Source organism: Pavona decussata, unplaced genomic scaffold, assembly GCF_977016875.1.
Source record: "Pavona decussata unplaced genomic scaffold, jaPavDecu1.1 SCAFFOLD_90, whole genome shotgun sequence".
Taxonomy (NCBI): Eukaryota; Metazoa; Cnidaria; class Anthozoa; order Scleractinia; family Agariciidae; genus Pavona; species Pavona decussata.
The window spans coordinates 1,301,158-1,309,898 of NW_028145507.1; positions in this window are offsets into that span (position 1 = coordinate 1,301,158).

Consider the following 8,741-nt stretch of genomic DNA (forward strand, 5'->3'; position numbering starts at 1 on the left):
GCGAAGGATGTCATCGAATGCGCCCAGGAGTTGTTTTGTGGATGTGTTTGAGGAGCATCTGTCTTCAATGCGTTTTCTCTCGTTGCAAATGAAGTTGTTGACAATACAACACCTGGGCGCATTCGATGACATCCTTCGTAAGTAATAACTCATAACTAATAACTGCACATGCTCATGGGCAAGTCATAAGTAATAACTGCTCATGCTCATGTGTTACTCAAGAGTAATAACTGCTCATGCTCATGCGTTACTCAAGAGTAATAACTGTTCATGGTCATGCGTTATTTAACAGAAATAACTGCTCATGCCCATGCGTTATTCAACAAAACAAGCTGCTGATGCTCATGCGCAACTCATAAGTAAGCTCATGCGTTACCCAAGAGTAATAAGTGCTCATGGTCATGCGAAACTAATAAGAAATAACTGCTTATGCTCGTAATCAACTCATAAGTAATAACTGTTCATGATCATGCACAAATTAAAAGGAATAACTTCTCATGCTAATACGTTACTTAAGTGTATTAACTGCTCATGTTCATGCGCAACTCATCAGTAATAACTGCTCATGCTCATGCAAAACTCATAACTAATAACTGCACATGCTCATGGGCAATTCATTAGTAATAACTGGTCACGGGCATGTGTTACTCAAAAGTAATAACTGCTCATGCTCCTGCGTTACTCAAAAGTAACAACTGTTCATGCTCATGCGTTGTTCAACAGAAATAACTCCTCATGCTCATGCGTTATTCAACAGAAATGACTGCTGATACTCATGCACAACTCATAAATAATAACTACCCATGGTCACGCATTACTCAAGATTAATAAGTGCTCATGCTCATGCGAAACTCATAAGTAATAACTGCACATGCTCATGCACAACCCATAAGTAATAACTGCTTATGCTCATGCGTTACTCAAGAGTAATAACTGCTCATGCTCATGCGTTAATCAAGAGTAATAACTGCTCATGCTCATGTGTTACTCATAAGTAATAACTGCTGATGCTCATGCGTTACTCATAAGTAATAACTACTCATGTTCATGAGCAACTCATCAGTATTAACTGCTCATGCTCATGCAGAACTCATAACTAATAACTGCACATGCTCATGGGTAACTTATATGTAAAACTGCTCATGCTCATGTGTTACTCAAGAGTAGTAAGTGCTCATGCTCGTGCAAAACTTACAACTAATAACTGGTTCTGTTCACTTGCAACTCATCAGTAATAACTGCTTATGCTCATGCGTTACTCAAGAGTAATAAGTGCTCATGTTGATGCAAAGCTCATTAGCAATAACTGCTCATGCTCATGCGTTAGTCAAGGGTAATAACTGCAATGCTCATGCGCAACTTATAAGCAATAACTGCTCATTTTCATGCGTTACTCAAGTGTAGTAACTGCCCATGATCATGCGCAACTCATCAGTAATAACTGTTCATGCTCATGCAGAACTCACAACTAATAACTGCACATGCTCATGCGGAACTCCTAAGTAATAACTGCTCATGCTCATGTGTTACTCAAGAGTAACAACTGCTCATGCTCATGCGTTACTCAACAGTAATAACTGCTCACTCTCATGCGTTACTCAACAGAAATAACTGCTGATGCTCATGCGCAACTCATAAGTAATAACTATTCATAGTCATGCGCTACTAAAGAAAAATAAGTGCTCATGGTCATACAAAACTCATAAGTAATAACTACACATGCTCATGCGCAACCCATAAGTAATAACTGCTCATACTTATGCGTAACTCATAAGCAATAATTGCTCATGCTCATGCGCAACTCATAAGTAATAACTGCTCATGCTCATGCGTTACTCAAGAGTAATAAGTGCTCATTCTCATGCGCAACTCCTCAGTAATAACCGAACATGCTCATGCGCAACTCATCAGTAATAGTTGCTCATGGTCATGCGCAACTCATAAGTAATAACTGCTCATGCTCAGGCGTTACTAGAGAGTAATAACTGCTCATGCTCATACCGAGCTCATAAGTAATAACTGCTCATGATCATGCTTTACTTAAGAGTAATAAGTGATTATGCACATGCGCAACTCATCAGTAATGACTGCTGATGCTCATGCACAACTCATTAGTAATAATTTCTCATGCCCATACGCATTTCATAAGTAATGACTTGCTCATGCTCATCCAAAGCTCATAAGTAATAACTGCTCATGCTCATGCGTTACTCAAGAGTAATAAGTGCTCATGCTCATGCGTTACTCAAGAGTAATAACTGCTTATGCTCATGCATTATTCAACAGAAATAACTGCTGATGCTCATGCGCAACCCATAAGGAATAACTGCTCATACTCATGCGTAACTCATAAGTAATAACTGCTCATGCTCATGCGTTACTCAAGAGTAATAACTGCTCATGCTCATGCGTTACTCAACAGAAATAATTGCAGATGCTCATGTGCAACTCATAAGTAATGACTGCTGATGCTCATGCGCTACTCAAGAGTAGTAAGTGCTTATGCTCATGCGAAAGTCATCAGTAATAACTGCTCATGCTCATGCAAAACTCATAACTAAAAACTGCACATACTCATGGGCAAGTCATAAGTAATAACTGCTCATGCTCATGTGTTACTCAAGAGTAATAAGTGCTCATGCTCATGCAGAACTCACAAACAATAACTGCACATGCTTATTCGCAACTCATAAGTAATAACTGCTCATGCTCATGTGTTACTCAAGAGTAATATTTGCTTATGCTCATGCGTTACTCAAGAGTAATAACTACCCATGGTCATGCGCTACTAAAGAGTAATAAGTGCTCATGCTCATGCGAAACTCATAAGTAATAACTGCAAATGCTCATGCGCAACCCATAAGTAATAACTGCTCATGCTCATGCGTAACTCATAAGTAATAAGTGCTCGTGCTCATGCACAAGTCTTTAGTAATAACTGCAGATGCTCATGCGCAACGCATCAGTTATGTTTATGCTCCTGCGCAACTTACAAGTAATAACTGCTTATGCTCATGCTTTACTCAAGAGTAATAAGTGCTCATGCTCATGCGGAACTCATAAGTAATAACTAATCATGATCATGCTTTACTCAAGAGTAGTAAGTGCTTATGCTCATGCGCAACTCATCAGTAATGACTGCTGATGCTCATGCGCTACTATAAGTAATAACTGCACATGCTCATGCGCAACTCATTAGTAATAATTTCTCATGCTCATGCACAACTCTTAAGTAATGACTGCTCATGCTCATGCAAAGCTCGTAAGTAATAACTGCTCATGGTCACGCGTTACTCAAGAGTATTAAGTGCTTATGCTTTTGCGCAACTCTTCATTAATAACTGCACATGCTCATGCGCAACTCATCAGTAATAATTCCTCATGCTCCTGCGCAACTCATAAGTAATAAGTGCTCATGCTCATGCGTTACTCAAGAGTAATAACTGCTTATGTTCATGCGGAACTCATATGTAATAACTGCTCATGCTCGTGCGTTACTCAAGAGTAATAAGTGATTATGCTCATGCGAAACTCTTCAGTAATAACTGCACATGCTCATGCGCAACTCATCAGTATTAATTGCTCATGCTCATGCGCAACTCATAAGTAATAACTGCTCATGCTCATGCGCAACTCATAAGTAATAACTGCTCGTGCTCATGCGTTACTAAATAGTAAAAAGGGCTCATGCTCATGCAAACCTCATCAGTAATAACTGCTAATGCTCATGAGCAACTCATCAGTAATAAGTGCCCACGCTCATGCGCAACTCTTAAGTAATACCTTCTCATGCTCATTCGTTAGTAAAGAGTATTAACTGCACATGCTTATGCGCAACTCATAAGCAATAACTGCTCAGGCTCATGAGAAACCCATCTGTAATAACTGCTCATGCTTATGCAGAACTCATAAGTAATAACTGCACATGCTCATGCGCAACTCATAAGTAATAACTGCTCATGCTCATGTGTTACTCAAGAGTAATAACTGCTCATGCTCATGCATTACTCAAGAGTAATAACTGCTCATGCTCATGCTTACTGAACAGAAATAACTGCTGATGCTCATGCGAAACTCATAAGTAATAACTGCACATGCTCATGCGCAACCCATAAGTAATAACTGCTCATACTCATGCGTAACTCATAACTAATAATTGAGCATCGGAAGAACTGAACGAAGAGTAGTACAAAGAGTATGGTTTACCCCGGGGGTTTAGCACAAGTCAGGAGTGATGTAGCTCTCAATTTCGAAGGTAAGTGCATGCCTCTGACTCGGCTTTATTCCGTTGCCCAGAAACACGCTTACAGCCAAACAGGCACAACATTTCGATTGGTAATATTCGGAAGTACTGTACGTACACAGTTGCACACAAATAATAAAATGCTGAGAAAAATTGAACTTTCCCTTTTTGGCGATAATTCAAGTAACTTTCTGTGATGTATTGGGCGGTTTGTTCCAAGGAATCTCATATTCTGTTTTACGCTGACCACAGTTTCATTGGATTGTCCTGTGCAAAGTAACGTAATTTGGAATTGATTTAATAAATAAATAAATAAATAAATAAAAATAAAATAAATAAGTGTAAACCTTACAGAAGCTCTACCAACTCACCGATCAGAGGCTAAACAAACAGAAGCTAAAAGGCAAATTAAAAATTTGTTCTTGGATTTTTCTTGGACTGATTAAACGTTCTTCTTGCTTCCACCGGTTCACCCAATTAGTGCATTGTTTGCTTTTAAGAATGAAAATGGCTTATAAGTAGTTTTGTTGAAAGGAATAAGAATTAGGACTAAGTGACTTATGTAAGTCTTATTTAATACTGAATTTGTCTGGACAATCCATTAACTTCCAATTAAATAATCAATTTCAATCAACAGCTCACATGAGAACTGCACCCTTTCTGAGTCACATGGAAATGACGGCATCCCATTTTTCTATTGAGAATTAAAAGCAACGTAACTGAACTGATAACCTCTTCAAATCACAACCTCTGATGGCCTGTTGACATGGAGGAAGGATACATTTGTGGCTTTTCCGGATTCACTACACAGGAAGGATAGAAGAAGGATACATCCGTGACTTTGCCACTGCAAGGGTCACCTGACTTTAATTTGTTTCTTTTTATTGTTGTTGTTGTCGTTTGACATGTGCTTTACATGCATGACACCAGTACCCACCTATTAGAGTACATCCCATCTGTTTGCCTCTTTCTCTGTGAGCTATCCTTCTTACTAGTTTTAAATGTTGTTTCTAGATGAAGAATTTTCTTCCTGTGTTTAAAAGTTACTACACTCAAGTGACACCCATCTCTTGGTTTTGCCCTAAGTATTTTAATTGATGCTTCTTAGACACTTTTTAAGACATCTGAATTCGTTTTTTAATATTATGACTCGTTCTATCTTACACTTGATCAGCAGGGATTTGCTAAAGCAAAAGCATAGAAAAAACCAGGAAAGATGTCTTTAAACTAGTCTCTTGATAATGGAGTCACGATGACCCCGGAACGTCGAGTAATAAATCTTTCCTGGTTTTTTCCATTCTATCTTATAACAATTTTTAAATTTTGCAAGTATAAATAAATTTGTTTTAAGCTCTTTATCTAAGTACATAACATTTTTTCACATTTTAGAGTTTCAAATGGACTAGCAAAGCCCCAATGGCAGGTCTCATATTTTTTCTGGTAGTGTGGGGAACTTCTCTGACCCTATGAAAGACTCAGAGCAAGTGTTTGGCCACTGTAAAGAATACTACCAAAATGCCTCTGTGGCAAATAGACCTGTTTGATTTAGTTTAACCTACCTGTAGCTGCTAATGTCACATAAGCATGTTTTATTTTATTGTTTATGAGAACAACAAAGGAAATTAATGGTGTCATTCAGTGGTAATCATTTCAGTTTTAAACATCTTTTAAGATTCCTTAAAAGGAATCAAATGCTAAAAAGTATTAGAATCACCCTCATCACTGTGAGTAGGATTCTCTACCCATCCACCTTTACCCTGTGGTTTCTGAGAGAGAGTAAAAATGACTGGGGTCCTTAAATTGGGTAACCAGAAACAAAACTATACTGTAGTTTGTTTGACCACTGAAACAAAATAATCATTTTCATCTGATCTTTAGGGAGTTTTAAATAATAACAGTGTGCCACTGTTGATCTTTACTCACATTTTACAGATGTTACAAAGCTGGTAAGCTTTTTATTCGAGATAATAGATCTCAGAACACGGAGATGTAAGATAAATTAAGATACCCGAGCCATTCACTGAATGGCAATGGTTGGTCTTTGAACTAACATAGGAGCATTCGGGGTTCCATTTTCCCCCTTTCATATAAACAACACACAGATTTTTCGACATCAACAATCTGCCTCAGTTATGGAACGTATTTTAAACATTACATTGATGACACAAGGTGAAAGTCCGATAACAATATTCCACAACAACTTAAGATAACAGCGGTGCAGAATGTATAAAATTTATACAACATGTACAAAAAGTACAAGAAACCACTAAAACATTTCTTCCCACGTTTCGTTTCCAATAATTCAGTGAATAATTTAACCGATAAATGAGACAAACTAATTCGGCTTTTGAGTTCCACTTCTGAGTAATTTTTCCTTAATTCTTCGGAAAACTGGTTGACTTTTTTCCGAAGTCATTCGCCTTACAAGGCGTAACAGATCAAGACCGTAGTAAAAAGTACTAACCGGACGGGTGTAAACATACAACCACGACTGTATCCACAACGAAAAAGTTGTTGAATTATTTAAAAATAACGCCTGAAAGCCGTTAATCGAAGACGTAGGCTGTGGTTTTCCAGAGTAGCGGCGAGAAGGGTAGTTAAAATCCCTTTTAAATTGGCCATGAAAACACTCTCACAACGCCTCACAGCATTCTTCGGTTGTGTTGACAATCCTTCGACAAAATGTTTCCGGTTTCGTAATACTGAGCAACCGCAATAGAAATTTATCACACTGAGCGTGCGCTACCGGATATCGCCAAATTCACGACATCCGGAAACGGCTGTTACCAGGGCCTACGATCCAAACCGCTGACCAAAAGATCGTAGGCTCTGGGAACGAGGATGGAGTAATAACTGCTCATGCTCATGCGGTCATATGTAATAATTGCTCATGCTCATGCATTACTCAAGAGTAATAAGCGCTCATGCTCATGCGAAACTCTTCAGTAATAACTGCACATGCTAATGCGCAACTCATCAGTAATAATTGCTTATGCTCATGCGCAACTCATAAGTAATAACTGCTCATGCTCACGCGTTACTCAAGAGTAACAACTGCTAATGCTCATGCGGAAGTCATACGTAATAACTGCTCATGCTCATGCGTTACTCAAGAGTAAGAAGTGCTCATGCTCATGCAAACCTCATCAGTAATAACTGCTCATGCTCATCCGCAACTCTTAAGTAATAACTTCTCATGCTCATCCTTTAGTAAAGAGTAATACCTGCACATGCTCATGCGCAACTCATAAGCAATAACTGCTCATGCTCATGAGAAACCCATCAGTAATAACTGCTCATGCTGAACTCAGAAGTAATAACTGCACATGCTCATGCGCAACTCATAAGAAATAACTGCTCATGCTCATGTGTTACTCAAGAGTAATAACTGCTCATGATCATGCGTTACTCAAGAGTAATAACTGCTCATGCTCTTGCTTACTGAAAAGAAATAACTGCTGATGCTCATGCGCAACTCATAAGTAATAACTGCTCATGCTCATGCGTCACTCAAGAGTAAGAAGTGCTCATGCTCATGAGCAACTCATCAGTAATAACTACACACGCTCATGAGAAACTCTTAAGTAATAACTTCTCATGCTCATGCGTTAGTAAAGACTAATAACTGCCCATGCTCATGCGTTACTCAAAAGTAATAACTCCTGATGCTCATGCTTACTAAACTGAAATAACTGCTGATGCTCATGCGCAACTCATAAGTAATAACTATTCATGGCCATGCGCTACTCAAGCGTAATAAATGTTCATGCTCATTCGAAACTCATAAGTAATAACTGCACATGCTCATGCGCAACCCATAAGTAAAAACTGCTCATACTCATGCGTAACTCATAAGTAATAATTGCTCATGCTCATGCGCAACTCATAAGTAATAACTACTCATGCTCATGCGTTACGCAAGAGTAATTACTGCTCATGCTCATGCGGAACTCATATGTAAAAACTGCTCAAGCTCATGCGTTACTCAAGAGTAATAAGCGCTCATGCTAATGCGCAACTCTTCAGTAATAACTGCACATGCTCATGCGCAACTCATCAGTAATAACTGCTCATGCTCATGCGGAACTTATAAGACATAACTGCTCATGATCATGCTTTACTCAAGAGTAATAAGTGCTTATGCACATGCGCAACTCATCAGTAATGACTGCTGCTGCTCATGCGCAACTCATAAGTAATAACTGCACATCCTCATGCGCAACTAATTAGTAATAATTTCTCAAGCTCATGCGCAACTCATAAGTAATGACTACTTAAGCTCATGCAAAGCTCATAAGTAATAACTGCTCATGCTCATGCGTTACTTAAGAGTAATAAGTGCTCATGCTCATGCGCAACTCTTCGGTAATAACTGCACGTGCTCATGCGCAACTCACCAGTAATAATTGCTCATGCTCATGCGCAACTCATACGTAAAAACTGCTCATGCTCATACCTTACTCAAGAGTAATAACTGCTAATGCACATGCAGAACTCA